This window comes from Terrapene carolina, unplaced genomic scaffold (genome assembly GCF_002925995.2).
Source record: "Terrapene carolina triunguis isolate 2854851 unplaced genomic scaffold, T_m_triunguis-2.0 Scaffold58, whole genome shotgun sequence".
Taxonomy (NCBI): domain Eukaryota; kingdom Metazoa; phylum Chordata; order Testudines; family Emydidae; genus Terrapene; species Terrapene triunguis.
The window spans coordinates 81,704,423-81,724,586 of NW_020664409.1; the positions used below are offsets into that span (position 1 = coordinate 81,704,423).

The window sequence follows — 20,164 nt, forward strand, 5'->3', positions numbered from 1 at the left end:
CCCTTGTTTGATCCCGCCCGCTGATGACCAGGGTCTGTTGGCGTTACACATGGACCCCACATATCTAACATGGCACAGAAAGCCTTAGAATCTGGCTCCAGTTCCCAGACCTAAAGCAAATCCCCTTCCTAGCCATTTTACAAATAATAAATGTTACAAAGATTTTGGCTTCCTAACCAAAATCATGGGTATGTATAGTGTTTCAGAGATACCTATGATACTCTTCTCATTCAGCATTTCTTGCTTGGAACTGGCATGTTTGAGAACATAAACTGGATGATCTATAGATAAAAGTCAGGTTCTCCTTGCCCCTTCTTTAGCTAGTCATCTCTCCTGCATTCTGTTAATATCTGCTTTTCCTTCTCTCTTAACATCTGTAGTTCTTCACTGATTCTCCATATCCCTCTCCTATCCATATCTTTCCTGATTCTTTTGTATGTTCTTTTGGGGCTCTTTGCCTTCTTCTCCCCACTGGTCAGTAAAGTATCTTCATGTGCTACTAATATGACTTAGTTGTTATATTTTCAACTACTCTTCCACATCCATTGCTTATTTCATTTTTCTTCTGTGTATTCCCCCTCCTCCCTCTCATTGCATACTGGTCTCTCTTGTGATGTTGCTCCCCATTCTCCTCTCTGACCTGACATGTTAACCTTAACGCCCTCTACTCAATGTTTCTGCGCCACACCACTCATCTTTTTCTGTTGTATCTCCTGTATGCCAGTAACATCAAACTGAAACTTTCTAGCATTCTGATGTCTGAAGTGCTTCATTATGCTATGGATATCAGGATTTTAGTAATACCACATTGAATTGAAGCTGCTGAAATACTATTCTGCTGCATCCAGGCTCAAGAGAACTACTCTACTCTGCTGTGATTCAGGTAAACCCAATTCTGACAAGCAAAATAGAAGCTGCAGGTACTTTTAGACTGGTGAGTATTAAAAAATGTTATTCATCCCCGGAGTAAGACACGTATAAGCAGACGGTGTACTATACCTGGTGTACAATGGTTTAACTCTGTGCTGCAGTCAGTGGTTATTAGAAACAGATGTTTTCAAACAGATGTTTTTAGCAGAATGATACAAATTAATTGCGCTTAAGAGTGTTCTACAGCTGTGATTCCTGTCATGTCCAGGTGTTTAAATGTGGTATATAACGAATACATGCATTTTCAGTGGATATTGATTTTGCACATAAGCAAGGCAGAGACATGCAGTATGAGCAATATAAGTTAAAAAAAGCTTTACAGTAAGCACAAACTATTTATGCAACAATTTTGAGAAGAAAATGTAATACTATCATCAGGATTTTTTATACTAATACAGATATGGGGCAAAAATGGTAGCATACATTAAGAAAGTAATGTTAGTGCAACTAAACTTTTACTGACAGCTGTTTAATCACTTTATTCATAATGCATACCACACTTTGGAGAACAGTAATCACAGATTTGAGAGACACCTGCTTTTTTTGTTGCATATGCTAATATTAGAAGTGTGGGCCCTTTCCAGCATATTAGAAATAGGAGGGATTAGTAGGATCATGTAAAATTATTATAACTATTTATTAGAGGTGGGTAGATGAGTTAAAGAGATAACAACAACCCCTGTATTCCTAAAAAAAAAAAAAAGCTTCAGTTTCTGGATTTAACTTCCTACTGAACCTCAAGTATTTTGACTTCATGTCCTGAGATGTAGAAAGAAAGAAACAGAGATGATCTCCAGATTAGTTTGATGAGACTTCCACCCTTGTAAGCTGTCGAGGCAGGCCACTTGCTCCTGCATTCACTGCAAAATGGCCTCAGTTTGAGAACAATGCAAATTCTGCATACCTGAGATTTAAATCCTTGAACTTCCTGGACAAGACACCATGAGGCTTGATGTATTAACACAGAATGTAGTGTTTGGTATAGAATTAGTGAAAGCAAAATGTTGCTCCATTTTATGGTCTAAAGAAACCTGGTTTTATATATACTGCTTTAGTAGTTATACTGCTTTTTATGCATACCGCTGATCCAGCAAAGCCTTTAAGCATGTGCTGAATATTAAGCACGTGTGTAGTCTCACTGAAGTCAAATACTCACATAATTAAAGTTTAATATGTACTCAAAACCTATTAAAATAGCCAAAAAATTATTAGAGGTAGGGAAGATGAGTCTATAAGGAATCACACCACCTCTGTCTGACACTGAAAAAGCCTCACTCCCTTTGAATTCCACTCCACATATTTTGGGTATGTGTGGCTATTAGAAGCCAGTGTGCAAATGTTGGAGACATGTTCTCCTCACCATCCCATGACAGTCCTACAGGGAGATGCCTTCAGATTTCCCTTATATGCTTTCAGAACCCTCTAGGACAGAGGCATGGGTGAGTGAATTGAGACCACACAAGAAAGTATTGGCAGTATAGCCCTGACAGCTGATAAAGTACATGTTTTTTGTATACTATGATAGGACTTGGGTTTACTTGATGGCATAAGCCCTGATGGCACTTCACAGTTTTTGGATGATGCTAAATGGCAATGTAAGTTGTAAAGCTGTAGGTGAAAAGCGGTAATAGAGTTACTTGCTATATTAAATAATCTAACATCTATATCAGTGTTAAATAAATAGGTTGCTGAATTTTGAAATAAAAAACAAGGAAACAGCAAATTATGTATCCCAGAGAAAAATACAAGTTCCCAGAAGGGAAATAACAGTATCAGGCAATAGAAGGTGAAAATAAGAGACAAAAAGAAACTGATAAGGAGAATTTTTTTAACTGTCTAAAACAAAAATTTGATAAACATTTTAAATTAGTCCTCAAAATGCAGGGAGCTTAGCTATAAAATTCCATCTGATCACTATTAGGCTTACATGAGATTACAAAAGCCTGCTGATAATAGAGTTAAATTCAATTTCAAAGCACTGTGATGAGGACACTGAAACTACAACAAGCCTATAGCATCATTGGGGTGAAAAAAAGAAGGGATACTCATAGCAAAAAATAGAGGGTCAAGAGGATGCTGTTTACACAGTAATTGACTTTCAGGCTAATTTTTTCTTTGATGTATAGTTTACAGAGTTTTAGATAAGATGTGAAAATAGAAAATCAGTGGCATAATGAAGGGGAATTTCAAGCTGTGATGCGTAAAGGAGGAGATCTTCGGACGTCACATTTGCCTATTGAAGATATTTGTTTACCTTGATTTTATTTGTTTGATTTTTATCCCAAGAAAGCACTGGGGAAGGAAAGGCTGAGTGTATTCCTGAAACTAACAAGCCCTTACTTAAATTCACTCCTTTTGCATTTTTTCTACAGTTTTATTTTTATCCCTATATACATTTCCAAACTGTTAAAAAAAAGTTAACTATACAGTACGTGCAGCAATTGAAATCCACACTGAGTAAAGTAAGAAGAGAAAATTCTAAGGAGAAACATATGAAGGCTACATGTCAGATGTTTCGCTCTTCTTTTCTCTCCCTCTCTCTTTTATGCACACAAACACCCATATGCACACATACATATATTAATATATATAATATATGCAGATATTGATGGAATTCTATGAGTTGAAAGAGAAGGAAAGATGTCTTTAAGGATCCATATCTCTCAGAGCAGATATATGTTGTTATCACTGAAATGTGGCCTTCAGTCTTGAAACAGTTAAAAGAGTTCTACGGCCACAAAAGAAGAGATTTCTTCAGAATTATCTCCCGCCTCACATTTGCTCTTAGGCAAGCAGTTTAAAAAAGCCCAGTGATTGAGCCAGTGATCCAATTTGAAATGCAGAAATGATTAGAGCTGCTTGCCTCATTTCATATCGAAATTCTCTGATTTATGACAGGGCTGCAGCCAAGATCTATCTCCAAAGGGAATTAGTGTGCAAGTTTGCATATTTTTGTTATTTAGGTTTCTCATAGCAGCTGCTAGCTAGAAATACTGTACTGGGAGGTGTTGGTGCAGGATTTTTCAGCGACTGGAGCAAAGAAAGATAAGAGCCTTATGTTTAGGACATTTAGACCTCTTGACCATCTCACCATACTGTAATTTTTAAACCTGGATTGCAGTCATACAAGAATCCAGTGGAATGGTTAATTATAGTTGTGGAGAAAGGAATTACCAAAATTCTGTCTCCATGTTTTAGCTAGTGGAATTTTAATGAGGCATAAAACTTCAATCATGCAACTGACCTGTGGGGCAGAGTATAGAACATATAATGAAACAGAAATAGAATTCTGAAAAAAAATTATTACCTTATCTGGAATTTACATGAAGTGTTAACAGGAAATTATGCAGCAGTTATAAATGAAAAATATGGGATTTCATGTACTTATTAATAAAGATTTGTTACATACATGATACCAGTATCCCAAATCTGCTGTCCGCAGCTGTCCCCAATTTCTTATGTCTCTCTCCTCAAATGCATTTAGTGTCTTCTTATTACTATGGAAACTAAGACCAATTTCCCTTTAATACTAGTTTCTAAGACAAACGGAAATATCTTTGTGTAGGGGTTGAGGACTGAAGAATTTGCCTTTCCTACATTACACACGTAAAACTTAAGGATTTTTTCATTCTGAGTTTGGTTGACCTTTTCTTTGCATTTGGAAACCTTCTCAGAGGAAGAAGACAGAGTGAGAATGCAGTAGCTCTTTAAAAACACAAACAAAAGAAAAAAAAGTACTTCATTGAGGAAAAGATCAGTAACTGCCAAATTATGCTTTGCTGCACTGAGCAAAGAAATCACACTGCGAAAGTTTATTACCTTCGTTACTATCCAGCTCCATATGGAGTCATTATGGCCTAGAATCTCAGTAATGCTCCTAAATTGACCTTACCATAATGCAGCTGTGCTTCCAGGTATTAAAGCCTCTCTCATATTTTACTGACTATTCTCCAGAGGATCCAAGGTTAATGTAGTAAAAACTTTAAAATTTTATTACCTTGTCTTTGACAACATTCAGTAAGAAGAATGTAGCAATCCACAAACAGAAATGTGTGAATTATTCCTTTTAAATTAGCCCAGCTCATATACTGTATTTTGTAGCTCCCATCCCTGTTATTTAATTTCAGTATAGTAACTCTCTGTTGATGGTTGTTGTCATATTTGGGTATCTAACACAATTACTTAATTAACCCACTTCCTGAGAAAAGTCACTCTGAGAAAATTTCTGACCTTAAAATACCAATCTGATATTGCACCTAAAACAGCTCTGACACTTTACCTGAACTCCACCTTCCCCTTTGGCATGTACAAGCAATGAAAATGTATTTAGCACATGAACACATTTGAAATGACAATTTAATCACTTATGTATCATGAAGTAAACAGTTATCAAACCATGGATAGTATGTACTGTAATATAAATGAAGATGGCTTTTCTAGCAACCAATATCATCCTCTCTTCTACACTCATTCAGGCAAAATAGCCACTGAACATTTTACCTGAACGAGGAGTGTAGGATTGGGCCCATCCTGTATGAGCGTTAAGACTATATATATATATATATATATAGCTTTTAATTTTTGTCTTTACATAATAACAGTGAGAACATAATCCAATGGAGTTTATTTGAGACATGGTGAGATAAGGAGAGGTTGTTTTAGTTTTTTTTTTTTAAAGTAACTGAAGTTTTTCAGCAGAAATGTAAAAGAATCAATCCCTGGACCCCGGCAACCTTCTCCTTTCCCAATAAAATTGAACAGGCTCTCTTTCCTACTGCCTTTTTTAGTGATTTGATTGCAGTGGATCCTGTGCATGCCCTACTATAAGTTTTATGGTGCAGTGAGAAAAGATGATCATAGCACTATAAACATCTCTTCTGAATGCTATTTTAGCCATCTCTAATGAAATCGTAATCTAGTCTATCTGTGCTATTTGCAACAAAGCAGGAGATGGAGTTCATGTGAGCAATGGTGAGTCAAATTTTCAAAACATGATCTCCATCTGTGGCACAGAGTTTTTTATGGGCAATCACTAGTGCACATGTGTATTGTTCAATACCACTTGTGCATTCCCAAATGGAGACCTTGATGTCAAAATGCCTATCATGGCTCATACGAACTATCATGGTTTGCGTTTTGATAGGCAAACTAATGTTATTAAAACAGAGAGGACCACATTTATCTCTGGTATTGCTGTTGTCAGTTTACGCCAGGGATTAGTTTGGCCTTGGAAGTCTTGAGAGACCACCCTCAACAAAAAGAAGATGGATCATTTCTTTAAGAGAAGCAATCTTTTATCAATAAATCCCTTCAGATTATAAAACAAAGGTGATAAGTTTAAGAGCATTTAGGGTCCAGTCCGTATAAATATTCTTTCTCTTTCTTTCTTTCTTTCTTTCTTTCTTTCTTTCTTTCTTTCTTTCTTTCTTTCTTTTAGTAAAAGAAGGTTGGTAGATTTAAATTGTAGATAATGACTTGAGTAATCTATTTTATTTAATTCTTCATCAAAAGTCTAAATTATTCTATACCTTAGTTTAAACTTTACCATAGGTTGTAAAGTCTGAATGTCTCTGTGTATTTAAAAAACACTACCATATGGTATTATTTTTAAAATGATATTATTTTAATGATTTATCATAAAGAATGATCTTCAGTCAAACTTAAAATAGTAAGTATGCAGTATAGTTAACTTGGATAAGTGCAGCATTAGAGTAAATACACATTAGCAGATATGAGACATCAGAGGTAAAATCAAAAGGATTAAATTTGACAGAAGAGGCCCAATTACTTTCTTCCAACCCCTGTGGCTCTATTGAATAAAATCTACTTTAAGCACCTTTATGGACTGCTCTAACATCTGCCGTTCTTGGAAAACAGTTTTTGCCAAAGATAGCTATGTTACTCAGAAATATTCACCCATAATGCCTTGCAGGGAGTGAATTGTGTTCTTATAGTGTTCTTACTAATTAATTCCCATGAGACTTGTTCCTGAGCTAACTATTGGTGAGTCCAGTAATGGGAATAGCTTCTGTGGGAAGGTCACATGGAGAGATGAAACAGTAGCAATGCACACACCCAGGATCACCATGTAACGAAAGGATGAGGAATGGCAAGATGGGTTAAAAATTCAATAAATCAAATGAATAAACAGACTACATTATTTAATTCACTATAAGCTACTGCTCTTATAAACTGCATTCTGGCAGTCTAATTGAGTAGCTTCCCAACTGGAATAATGTCCCCAAACCTATAAACTTTTCTTTATCAATTTATTTTAATATGTTTCAGATTTAGTGGGTAACTTAGAAAAAATAATACATTCACTCTTGAGGAAGTTACTCAAGCCACTTAACTTCACTGCCCCCACTTATGGCCAGTTCCAGTTTACTCACACAGGTAGTACCATTGACTTCAATGGCACTATTCCCATGATTAAAGCAAGCAGGAACCTAAGCAACTTTCTTGCATATATTTATATGCTAGCTATGTTTTCAGGTAACTCTAGATTCAAACTATTTCTGTAAAGAAGAGGGGGAAATAGTTTTAATTTCACAGAACTGACCAAAAGAGATAATGAAGTACTTTCAAAACTCTTTGTGTATGGAAACCCTAGAGGCAAACCCCAGAGCTTTCTTACTTTTAGCAACCAATTACTGCACAAAAAAGAGTTTCCCCAATTATGGAGTACACTAATGCAGATTGCACAGACTCAATTTCACTAAGTGTATTGGAAAGGCAGCATTCACATAATTAATGAGAAAACGCTGCATGTGTTCAGACCTTCTGTTAATTGATTAAATGAGTCTATGTCTAAATCTGATTATAATCACACTATGGCAGTACAATAGAGTGTATATGTATGTGTGTGTGTGTGTGTGTGTGTGTGTGTGTGTGTAAGAGACCGAGACTCACTCTCTCTTTATATGCATATATTTTCTCCAAACCTTAAGAATATAATAAACTTACTCTACTATAAAAAGGTGCTCACCTCCCCCAAGATAATGTGCATAGTTTAATCACCATTACCTGAATAATTAGCCTTTCTTTAATGTCTCAATTCTTGCCTAACCCATCACCTGCACCTGTAAGATTCAAATTGTTTTTATACCCTGGCCTCAATCTGATGATCATTGTGGTTAACAAATGCTGGTTAGTTTTCCTGTCATTTCATAGTAAAACACAAAACCTGCCATGTGCTTGTCAGTTGTTTTTTTTTAAAGAAGGCTACAGTGTTCCCTAAGGGTTCTGAGAGAAGTTCATCCCATTGAACTGGTCAGCAAGATATCATTAGCTTGTTGTGTACATGAAATCCAGGGGTTAGAGCACCAAGCGTCACAAGCCAGTTTCTTTACCTCCTTGAGCTGATCAGAGGATCAGAGTATCAAGGAAGGATTAGCACTGACTTGGGATTTGTGTGATTGGTTAATTTATTGCGGCGATGGCAGGCCTTTCATCTATGGCAACATTTAATCAGCACGGCCATGGAGGCTATTACGGGTTAGCTCTTTTCTCAAGTCAGCCAGGGCTGCACCATCAGCCCTATCACAATTCCCCTGAAATTTCCAAATTATCTGGAACAGGCTTTAGCCTCACAGTAATAAAAATTAGAAGAGATTCCTGATAGCACTGGTGGAAAAGGCTTTCACTTGCACAGGGCAAATTATAAATAGTATGAACGTGCACTTTAAAAAAAATTCTCCACCTCTTAAGAGATGTGCAGGACTTATCACCCCTGCTCTGATCCAAATCCTTGTGGTTGAAAATTTATATTAGATTTTATCAGAGAGGCCTAAGTCTAGAAAAATCAATGAAGGTTATCTTTTATGTTGCAGGAACTTGTGGAAATATTGATTTTCATTTTATAGTGAATTTGGAGCATGAGTTGGTAATCACTGCTGAGCTGACTACAATGTTTGCCTACTGTATCTTTTACTGAGTTTTGCTCAAGTATTTAAGATAGTATATTCCTGTTGATTTTTAGTATGTAGTTTGAAGGTAGATGCTTCCTAAATATAAATTTGTATTTTCATTGTTATAAAATGTAAGCTTTCAGCGTATCAGTGATTAGCTAGTGTTTTGTGAATGATTTCTGTGTTTAGTAGTGCTGTTCACAATGAGAGAGGTAATTCAGAATTTATTTTGCACATAGGAGAAACAGTAGAAGAGATGTCTAACAGCAAAACACTGAATGAAATATAGAAGTTTAAGGGAATATAACAAAAGATGAGATGAAAACAGGAGAGAAAGTATTCATAAATAATAGGGCTTATGAATCTGAAAAACATATTAAAATAATTGTTGACTATTATGCCCTACCCAACTGATGAACTACAGAGAAGTTCTTTTCTGGTTAAAAGGTAGATTGTCTTCACTGCGGTTTTATTAAATTTTCCCAAATGTTTCACTTTGACTGTTAAAAACTCTGATGGTTTTACTAAGTGAACCAATGATTCAAGGAGTAATTCTACAGCTTTTCACTTATACATAGTAGTTTTAATTTTAGGGGGGAAAGGGGTGAGTGGGAGAGAGCTAACTTACTCTCTTTATGATTGTTCTTATTATGCAGTATATACCTTTCTGTCTTGCATCAAGAGTGTGTGTGTATATATATACTCTTTTTAGAGCTGGATAAATTCTGCAAATATTCACTTAAAGTTGAATCTGCTATAGCCATGTTTGTGCCCCTTCTGTTTCATTTTCAGTGAGCATTTGTTTGATTGAGTTTTATTAGTACAGATGTCTATGGAAAGTGAATTTTTAATTCTCTTGTGCATGATCCAATTATTAGGGAAGTGAAGTGAAACCGTGTGACTTTTATGTGACAAATTCTAAGTAATCATCAGAGCCCAAATTGCAGATACTCTCAGAGAACAATTCAGAACTGAGCCATCAAGTTTTCAACAACAATAAAAAATCATAGCTGTTTTTAAAAAATGGATACATTCTGGACTGTGGAGCTTGCTTTGCAAGTTCCTTCTCACCCCCTTTGGGGTAAAGTGTTCTCCCATGGAGCAGGCTCTGCTCTCCCCTGAGCAAAGGGAGTGCAACTGTGACTGACCTTTGGTTGGGATGTACAAGGGCAGTGGAGGGTCTTTCCAACTTCCCCCAGTAGCTAAGACCACTAAAAACGGATCTATATCTGGTAGACTGTATAGGGATGTAGGATGCCCTTTTTATGGAAATACTGGTATAAGAAGTCAAACTACACAGTAAAACTCTGCAGAAAAATAGAGCAAGTTGAAAAGCAAGATGTCCTCAGATCCATCTGGTAAATGCTTTATTGCACAGAGCAGTAGGTATGATATCTAACAGTCATGTGACTATACCTAACTGAGGCAAATGCACGGGAAATACAGTGTGGTAACTCAGCTTCCACACCTCCCTGGACCATAGCAAACACTATTACCCATCCAATATGCATAGTGACACCCATATAGCATGATAGCAATGGATATTTAAGGATGCACTTACATTACCATGACTCTGTAGAGCTGGCTCCCAGGATAAGCTGTGTGTTTCTGGTATTGGGATCATTTACACATGTATTAACATCCCATCACAAGTTAAGGGTCAGTGTCAAAATTGTCTTGATTTTGTTGTAATAACTTCCACTGTTCCTCATGGGTATCACAGGTTGATATGTGTTTTTTCCCTCATTCTTCTCACCTTGCCACAGACCTCACTCAATTATTTCATTGTGCAGAAAAAATGGGGATTTTAAACCTGAGCAACAGCCTTTTCATGTCTTCAGTGGGAGTAGACTTATGCCCATTGTGTGTTTCTCCATTTAAGAGGTTGAGCTAGGCTGGTATCAATTTAAATTATTATTATTTTTGCAGACAGCATTGTACTGAATTTTGTTTCGTACATTACTGCATCCTCACTTCACATGTATAAATGATGGGTTCTTCTTCGAATGCAGATGTGTATTCCACCCAGGTGTGTGTGCACCCAGTGCACTGAAGCTGGAGAGCGCGGCTTGGTAGTACCCGTAGGGACGACGCTCATGCCTTGTGGCCCTTAGCCCTTCCCCTGGCTATTTAAGGCCATCACTCCCCGACCACCCCTCAATACCGCAGCTAGAGTTGGAGCTTTCTGTATAGTATTTACCTCACTACTTTTTTATCTGAGTCTTCCTTGATTTTGTTTAATATAGTTAGTTAAGTAGTACTTTAGTTTTGGTTTCTAATAGTTAATTGGGGATAGTTATCCTGATGGGATACCCTCTCCAGGATTTAAAAATTGTCTGTCTTATGTGCAACTGTTCCCAATAGTGATCCCTACACACAGTGCTTGTTGTGTTTGGAAGAAGGGCACATCAAAGAAAGGTGCTCCATCTGCAAATCATTGAAGAAGAGAATGCAGGTGGTGAGGTACTTGTGCCTCAAACAGAACCTTATGGAGCAGGGTATGAGGTCCACTTCATCATTGAGGACATCTGCTGATTGTCCAGTCCTTCAGACAGCTTCAGTGCCAGAATGAGCCGATGTTCCTTGGCCAGACTCTGATGCCTTCCCCAGGAGGAATAGAGATTGTTCTCCTTCTTTGGATCCTCTGAGGAGAAAGTCCCACAAAACCGACAACAGCCACTCCAGAGATCAGGGAGATTCATCCTTTTTTCCAGAAGGATTGCAGACCAGCACTAAGATTCTTCCGGGGCACAGGATGAAGCTGTGCCATCTACCTGGTCTCCAGTACCAAGGCAGCATCAGTTGGACAGTGTACCGTCAACTCTGGTACTATCCATGGGACACCAATTGTGTCTAGTACTGACAACATCAGCACAGACTCTTTCCACGCCATTGGCATACCTGGCAGCATCAGACTTGCTTTGCCTCTTTGTTCCATAATCCCCAGTTATTCAGGACCACTCAGCTGCTAGGACTTTTTCTGTGTGGTCCTTGGGAATGCTTGGATTGATTGCATACTTGTCTCAATCACCGGTATCTTCAGCACCACTCAGAGTGGGCAGTCGAGGTCAGCCTCCTTTTCGGTACCCAGGGGCCTGTCAGCACAGTTACCGTCTTCAATACCGATAATGACTGTGATGCAGACCACATCTACGGGATCAGTACCAACCCTGGCTTTGGTGCCATCTTCTGTTTTGGTACCAAGTAGGAGCATGATGCCCCTGCCAGTCCTCAAGGTGTTGACTTCTCTGTCTGCTTTGGTACTGATGCAACTGGCATATTGGGCTTCGTATGAGGCTAGATCTTTCATTGGTCCAAGTGGGGTGGTTCCTCTGTTGCCTTCAGATGTCTTGCAAAATTCATCAAGATCAAGGTCAGGGACATCGTCCCCCACTCCCTCATCTTCGAGACACCATTCTCAAAGATTATCGAGACCTTCTATGGATCACAATTGGTACTGAGACTGACAGCATTCCCACAATAGAAACAGAGGCTCTTGGCCCAGTGCTTACTGGCCACCAATGCCATATCCCTATCCTCAGTGGTCTCGTAGGAATCTGTTGTATGTTCCTGATCTGTAAAGTCCCAATCCTCAGCCCACTCCTGAGCAAGATTGCCCAGCCAACCTGTGGTATCCCTTCTTCAGCCACCTATGTGGCAGACTTAGATGGAGGCTGCTTCCTCTGAGCAGGATCATCCTAAACTGCTTGTACAGGGACCCAGGCTACTGCAGGAGATTCCAGTGACTCCACAACCCTCATCTTCTTCAGCACCAGATGACTCTGTAATACTGAATTCTTTGTTTCCAGTGACTGAGGATTTTAAATCCCATCAGGAACTCCAGAGATGAATGAATGAATTGAGTATCCAGCCTGAGTGTGCAGGAAACTAAACTTCTTCAGTCCTTAGCCCCAGGGAGAGTATCTCTGCCTTGAAATGCACAATTGTTAGAACCTGTTAAGGTACCCCAGCTTCCTTGCTTTCTACAGCAAATTGTACTAACAAGCGTTATTACATTCCTCAGGTGGAAGGCATCTGTCAAGGAACCTGGACTGAGGCTCTCTTGGGAGCAAAACCGATGGTACTTTTTATTGTATTTTGTTGCAAACTGGTTGATAGTCAAGATGCCCCATTCTCTGTCCTTCAGTGACCATTCGTGCTTCTCAGAGAAAACCCTCCTGAGGTGATCAGCTAAGCAATTCCACATCCCTGAAAGGGGGTGCAGCCAAGGGAATGATATTCTCCCTAATGTAGAATTATCAAAACTTTACTGCCTCCTGGCAAAGCTGGTTGAAGCGGGCTTCATCCTGTTTGTTCACATAATACACTGTGGTAGTGTTGCCAGTGAGTGTGTGAACTGCTGTGCCTTTGATATGTGACCAAAAGGACTGGCACACATTGTAAATTACTTGATGCTGCAGAAGTTGATGTGAAGAGAAGCTTCCTGATCTGTCCACAGTCCCTGAACTAGTCACCAAATATCCTCTTGAACCTCTTTTGGAGGCATCAGTCACTTTTGTTATGGTCAGTGGAGAAGGGGTGGAGGGAACACCTTTGTAGACATTGATTCAATCCATTCACCACTCAAGGTACTGAGGACAGGCAGTGGCACCCACAGTAGGCCATCCAGCAACTGACAATTCGGTCAATATACCAACCTGAGCCAAGCCTGAAGAGGATGAAGAATCAGCCTTGCATGCCAGACTACATAACTACATGTGACCAAGGGTAACCATGTGGAATCTCATGTGCATGCTGTGCCTGTTGAGACATCAGAGATTGAGAATAGGTTTCACTTCTCCCTTGGAATTGGGAATCAGTAAGAATTGTGAGTAGAATCTTTCTCCGTTGGGGAATTCCTCTGTAGCCCCTAAAGCTCGCAGAGTCTGTATTTGCTGTAGGAACAGTGACTTGTGAGGGGGGTCCCTGAAGTGGATGATGTATGGAAAACAGATAAGAATTGGATGGCATAACATTGCTGAGGACCCATTTGTCTGAGGTTATAGCTTCCTAAGCACTGTGGAATTGAGAGAGCCTGTGTGTGAACAGTCGGAAGTTCTCAGCAGCAATGCTTCTCTCAATCTGACAGTCAAAATGGTTGCTTGGTTGAAGTTGGGCAAGGATTGCTGGCTAGATAAAGTTGGACTCTGAAGGCCTCCTCATGTATGATTTATGCCCCTTCCTGGAGTAGTCTGCTGCCTTGACCGTAAGGTGTCTGCAGGAAATACCACTGGGGTGGTATTATTGCCTCTGTTGCTGACCCACAAAATGATGCCTTTTTGTGGCTGGGGTACAAACCCCTAACGAACACAGAGTTATCCATTTTTGTCAGAGATCAAATATTAACCATCAAAAAGTAGTTTTTCTATGCTCTTACCTTGCTGAACCACCAGAGTTATGCCAGAGTTCTGCAACCATGAGGCCCTTCTCATTGTGACCACTGAAGCCATAACTCTGGAAAATGCATCTGCGATGTCCAATGCTGATTGAAAAGGCATCTTGGCTTGTTGGTGACCTTCTGCAGTAGGTGCTCTGAACACTTCCCTGGAGGATTTAGGTAACTTGTCTGTGAATTTGGCTATAGACTTCCAATTCACAAAATTATATTTCAGTATCAGTGCCTGTTGATTTGCAGGACACATTTGCAAGGACAAGGTTGAATAAATTTTCATCCCCATGGGATCCAGCCTCTTAGACTGTTTGTCCTTCACTGTGGATTTACATCTTCCTTGCCATGATCTTTCATTAGCTACTATTACAATGAGAGAGTTAGGGACAGGATGAGAATAGAAGCACTTGATTTTATTGATAGGAACAGGATAACTATGGTTTTACTGTGGCTTTAAGAGAATGAATAGAGTCTTCAGGGTGTGGGAGCTGACAGTGGGAGGAGGCAGCTGTTTTTAAGTTAGACTGACAGATTGACCTGAGTTAAGATGCTCTGTATATATGTTTACTATCTATCTAATAAAGACTGTTAAGTTACTAGCAATGAATTATTATTAAGACTAGTGGATTACTTAAATATAAAACAACAGATGGTACCAGGAGTGAAGGAAGTGATAAAAAGAACTAAAAGATGTTAATAAAGCAAAACAAAAAACCTTGAGGTAAAAATTCGTCAGAATTGACAAACAAGTTTGAATGAAATAAGATGGATCAATTATGAGTTCTCACATTTCTAAAAATGTGAAGAAATGCTGCAGAAAAGCATTTGATTTATTTTTGAGGGCACCAGGATCTATTTATAAGGAAGATGAACAAAAATTTCACATCTTTTTGAATGTTGCATGTAATGAAGCAATTTCACTGTATAATTCATGCAAGCTTAGTATTAGAGAATGAGCAGAATATGAGTTTGTCTTAAAATTTTGAGGAATTCTGCTTACCAAAAAGAAATGAAACATTTGAAAGATTTCAGTTTCACTCAAGAAATCAAATGGACAAAAAGACTTTTGAATAATTTTAACTGATCTAAAGATTAAGTCAGACATGTAACTTCCAGAATCTATCTGACTCAATGATAAAATATCAAATTGTAATGCAAATAAAAGATAGCAGTGTAAGAAAAAGACTGTTAGAAGAGCCCGACCTAAATCTGGAAAAAGAAGTGAGAATTTACCAAACTGCTGGATTTAATCAAGGATAATTGCACATTTTAGAAAGAAAACAAACTGGTGTGAATATTGACTTAATAAGAAAGTAAAAAAAACAAAACAAAAAACAACACAAGTCTATGGAGGAAAACAGAGTGAAAGTATTAAAGTTAAAACATGAGAGAATATGAAAGAATGTTCTAGTGTGTAAGGAGGCACTGACCTAGACAAAGTCCAGCATATGGTCCAACCTGTCATATCTGCAAGAAACAGAATTATTGTTTGGCTATACCGAAAGAACGACAGGAAACATTTGACATGGGTTTAATCAGGCCGCAACTTTATTATTAGTCTGGGACTACCCGGCAGATAAAAGTGTACCATGCAGGTAACCCCATGTTTATTCTGTAATTATCCAGCTCCCCATCTTTTTCCATCTTTTTTACCAGGTCCCTCCAGCAAATTTATTGCCAGGACCTTACCATCCACGCCCCCCTCTTAGGAGGATTAAGGTGGGCTATAAGAATGGGGGTTTGGCTCCCTGCTGTATCAATCATAGGAGTCCCCAACTGCCCCCTGTCCATTCTTTTAATGAACACCTCTTTTTAAGTCCTTTTCTAAGCCAATTACCTGGTCACTGTATACCTTTCCTATGGAGGACATCCACCACAAGGAGGCACCAGCAATTTGCTTGGCTGCCTCCCCTTCCCCAACCCAGTCAGATTCCCAGACGTCTCTTACTGTCCACCTTTTATATCAGCCAAAACAAATGGGCTCCGAAGCTTTACAGGGGAAGTCCATCTTCCCTGAATAATTTGGTGCCCCGGATGCTTCAAATTCCTGAGCCTTTTATGACCCTAAGAGATTTGGTCTGTTATAATCTGTCGTGCCTTGTTCACCCAGGTGGCGCTCCATGGCTCCCAGTCAGACCCTGCATTAATGCACATCTGACAACATGGATCTGCATCAAGTCCCTTCTTCTGGGCAGTAATGGAACCCTTTTACACATTTCCAAATACTGCTTTCCAATATGTGCCACATCATGTTGGTGACTGCTGACGGGCCCCTATGGCACACAGCAGTGGCATCAGCTGGTCCAATAACATGCTTCTCCTTCCATGCCAATGCAGACTCGCCCCATCAGTGGATCCTGGTTGCCAACCCTGAAGGCCACTAGGATGTCCACCTATGTGCATAAGAAAAACACTCCTGTGCCCACAGATCCACACCACCGCCTCCATGGCTGGTCTTCTAGAATGGAATCACAATACATTAATATTACCTCACCACCTGAGTTTGCAGGCACGTATTATGTGCTTCCGAAGGCCAACGCCCAATTGTCAGAAATGCCTGTGGCCCCATACCCAGCTGTACCGCTACTGTTGTGGACCCTGATTGCAAATGAATGAGAACCAAATCCCATGGGGCAGAACCAAGCTCACAGCCTTTCTGGAAGATAACAAATGCTCCCCAGCCTTCTTGATCAGTTGTTGACCATGGCAAGTTTAATATCCCTGCTTGCCCCTGCCGGTGTAAACCCAGACATTAACTCACTGATCCCAAAAGCACCAACATTGCTTTTAAGAATGCTGTTCTGTGCAAGGCCGATTTGATTCCTGAGAATGTTAACTGTTATGTGTCCACATGACTGCTACATGGGGCCATTGGAATACAACCACCCTGCCAGCAACCTTTGAGTGAAGATTGCTGTGTGGATATGGATAACCATTTAGCCCACTGACAAAGGTAACAGCTGGAAGGTGATTCCAAGATTGTTGAGAATGTCAGGTGAGATTGCCCATGACCCCGTGTACCGCAGCACCCACTGCTCTGTAACGGGCCACTCGATGACCCACCTTCCTGCTCCTGTAATTGCATGAATTTGTTAAAACTTGTGCCATAGCTCTGCCATGAGAATGGAGGCAGTGGATCTCCATGCTACATTGCTAACCACCCTACCCCCAGGTTCCATGTAGCTAGAGGCATCTACTCAGATTCTTGGCTGGCTCCTGGTGCCAGCTTCCGAAACCTGAGCTGCCTCTGCATTCCTAGGGGATGAGTCAGCAACCATTCTGACCCTTTTTTAGCAGTCTTCATTCTCCTCCTCTCCCCCAGCCATAAAGCACTATTCCCCTCATTCGGCGAGCCAGCCAAATACCCCCACCCAGGGCCGGCTCCAGGGTTTTGGCCGCCCCTAGCAGCCAAAACCAAAAACAAAAAAAAAGCCGCGATCGCGATCTAAAAAAAGCCGCGATGGCATTCTGGAGGCGGCAATTTGGCGGGAGGTCCTTCACTCCCAGGCGGAGTGAGGGACCGTCCGCCGAATTGCCGCCGAATACCTGGAACTGCCGCCCCTGTCCGGAACGGCCGCCCCAAGCACCTGCTTGAGAAGCTGGTGCCTGGAGCCGGCTCTGCCCCCACCCCCCGCTTAAGTTGAAGAGCGGTCATTTCACAAAAGTTTGTAAACATAGAAGTCTGGAAAAACATAGAAATGTACATTTAGTTCAAAATTCCAAAGTCTCAGAGAAGTTGCCAAATGAGGAATATAGAGCTGACATCACCAACGAAGAACATTTGTTTCTGGGTATTCTGTGAACTACAAGGAGAATTGGACAGTTACGCTATCTGCTAATAGAACATTTATTCAATATGCAATAGATACAGGTGCACAATTTAATGTAATTTCAGAAGAAATTATAAAATGTCTAAAAGTAAAACCTATAGTAAGAGAACAAATACATATTATTTTACAGTCTTATAGCGGTGAAAAAAAAATCCTGTTATGGTTTTTGTGAAGTACAAGTCATAGTGAAAGATAATTTTAAAAAATCTAAGATTTATAGTAGTTAAGTGATTTCTATTTTAGGTTTAGAAACATGTTTAGCTCTAAATCTAATTGGCAGAATTCAGACTATTCAGGATTCTGAAACACTGGAAATAGAACACCAATTTATAGAGTTATTTGCTGGCTTTTTAAATGGGATAAAATTTATAAAATGGAGTTAAATGAAACAAAAAAACCAATTATACATGCAACTAGAAAAATACTCTTAGCTTTAAGAAATACGGTATAAAAGGAATGGGAAAAGTTAGTTAATTTAGATATAATTAAAAGAGTGGCAGAGCCAACTAAGTGGGTCAATTAATTAGTAATAGTAGAAAAGAAAGATGGATCCTTACAATTATTTTTAGATCAAAAAGACTTAAATAAGTATGTTAAAAGGAAACATTTTAAAATACCTGCCAGTGAAGAAATATTTGGACACATCTCAGGAGCAAAATACTCTTCTTCTTTAGATGCTTCAAATGGATTTTGGCAAATACCACTGGAACAAGAAAGTGAATTGGTTTGTATGTTTAATACACCTTTTGGATGTTACTGTTTTAAAAGATTATTTTTGGATTATGTTCAGCTCCAGAGGCATTTCATAGAACAATGCAAAAAAAATTTGAACATATAGATGGCACATTGGTGTAAAGAGATGATACAATAATATGGGGAAGAACTTTAGAAGAGTAGGATATAAGATTAACTAAACCATTATCTAGAGTAAAAGAAGCAGGACTGAAATTTAACAAGTATGAATGTAAATTTAGAGTGCAGGAATTAATGTTTCTAGGAGAAACACTGACCAGTCAAGGATTACAGATTGATCCACAATGAATACAAGCCATTGATAATATTGCTTACACATAAGATAAGAAGTTATTACAGAAATTTTTGGGTATGGAAAAAAATAATAAAATTAAGAGCTATGCATTGTAAAAATAATCAGTGGAAATTGGATTGTCAACATCAACAAGAATTTAAGCAGCATAAGCAACTAATAAAAACAGCTTAGTATGAAAACTATTTGATAGTAACAGACTTACAAAATTGTCTTCACATGCAGTCAAACAAGGTCTAGAAGCAGTTCTATTACAAAAGTATGGTGGTCAATGGAAACCAGTTGCTTATTCATGTAGAGTTATGTCAAAAAATGGAATATCACTTGCACAAATAGAAAAAGAGGCTTTGGCATTGGATTTTGCCCATACAAAAGTTCACATATTTATATATGGTAGAATACTGGCAGAAACAGATCATAAACTTTTAGTTAATATTTCCAAAAGGAATGTGACAGACATACCGCCTTGGTTACAAATATTATTTTTTCAAGTGTATTTGTATGATTTAGAGTTAGAATATCAGCCAGGCAAATCATTAATTGTTGCTGATACTCTTTCTAGCGCTTATGATGTAACCAGTGTAATTGAAGAAAATTATGTTTTGATACATACAGATGTGCTTAAAAATTGTTTCCTATATCAGAAGGAGCAGGGAAAGAAATTGTTCAAGCAACTAGACAGGATGAGAATTTATGAAGGGTTGTTACTGCTTTTGAAAAAATATATAAATAAAAAATATATCAAAACCATGTAATCAATTCATTCCATTTATTATTATCAGTAATTGAAGGGATTCTGTTTAAAGGTAATAGGTAATTCCTTTAGAGTTAACAGCAGAGATGTTGAAATGCACACATAAGGGACATTTAGGCTTAGAATAAACATGGAGCAAGAGAGTTTCTGTATTGTCCACAAATGCGCCAAAACATAGAGGATTATATAAAAGAATGTGACGTGTCAAAAATATAGAAGTACTCAGTCTAAACAGCCTATGAGATTTATTCAAGAAAATTTAAGACCTTGGTCTTAAAGTAGGTTTAGATTTATTTGAATATAAAG

At 38.8% G+C, this 20,164-nt stretch overlaps 1 protein-coding gene across 2 annotated transcripts in view; it reads left to right on the top strand.

The window, feature by feature from the left end:
* Positions 1-20,164, top strand: part of ZFPM2 (zinc finger protein, FOG family member 2) — a 446,961-nt gene that overhangs the window by 259,786 nt on the left and 167,011 nt on the right. Inside the window, exon 2 of one of the 2 annotated variants that reach the window (XM_026663844.1) lies at positions 725-883. The exons of the other annotated variant lie outside the window; for it this stretch is intronic. The gene's annotated coding sequence lies outside the window, so the exon portion shown is untranslated. The remainder of the gene's footprint in view (positions 1-724; positions 884-20,164) is intronic. 2 annotated transcript variants of the gene reach the window in all.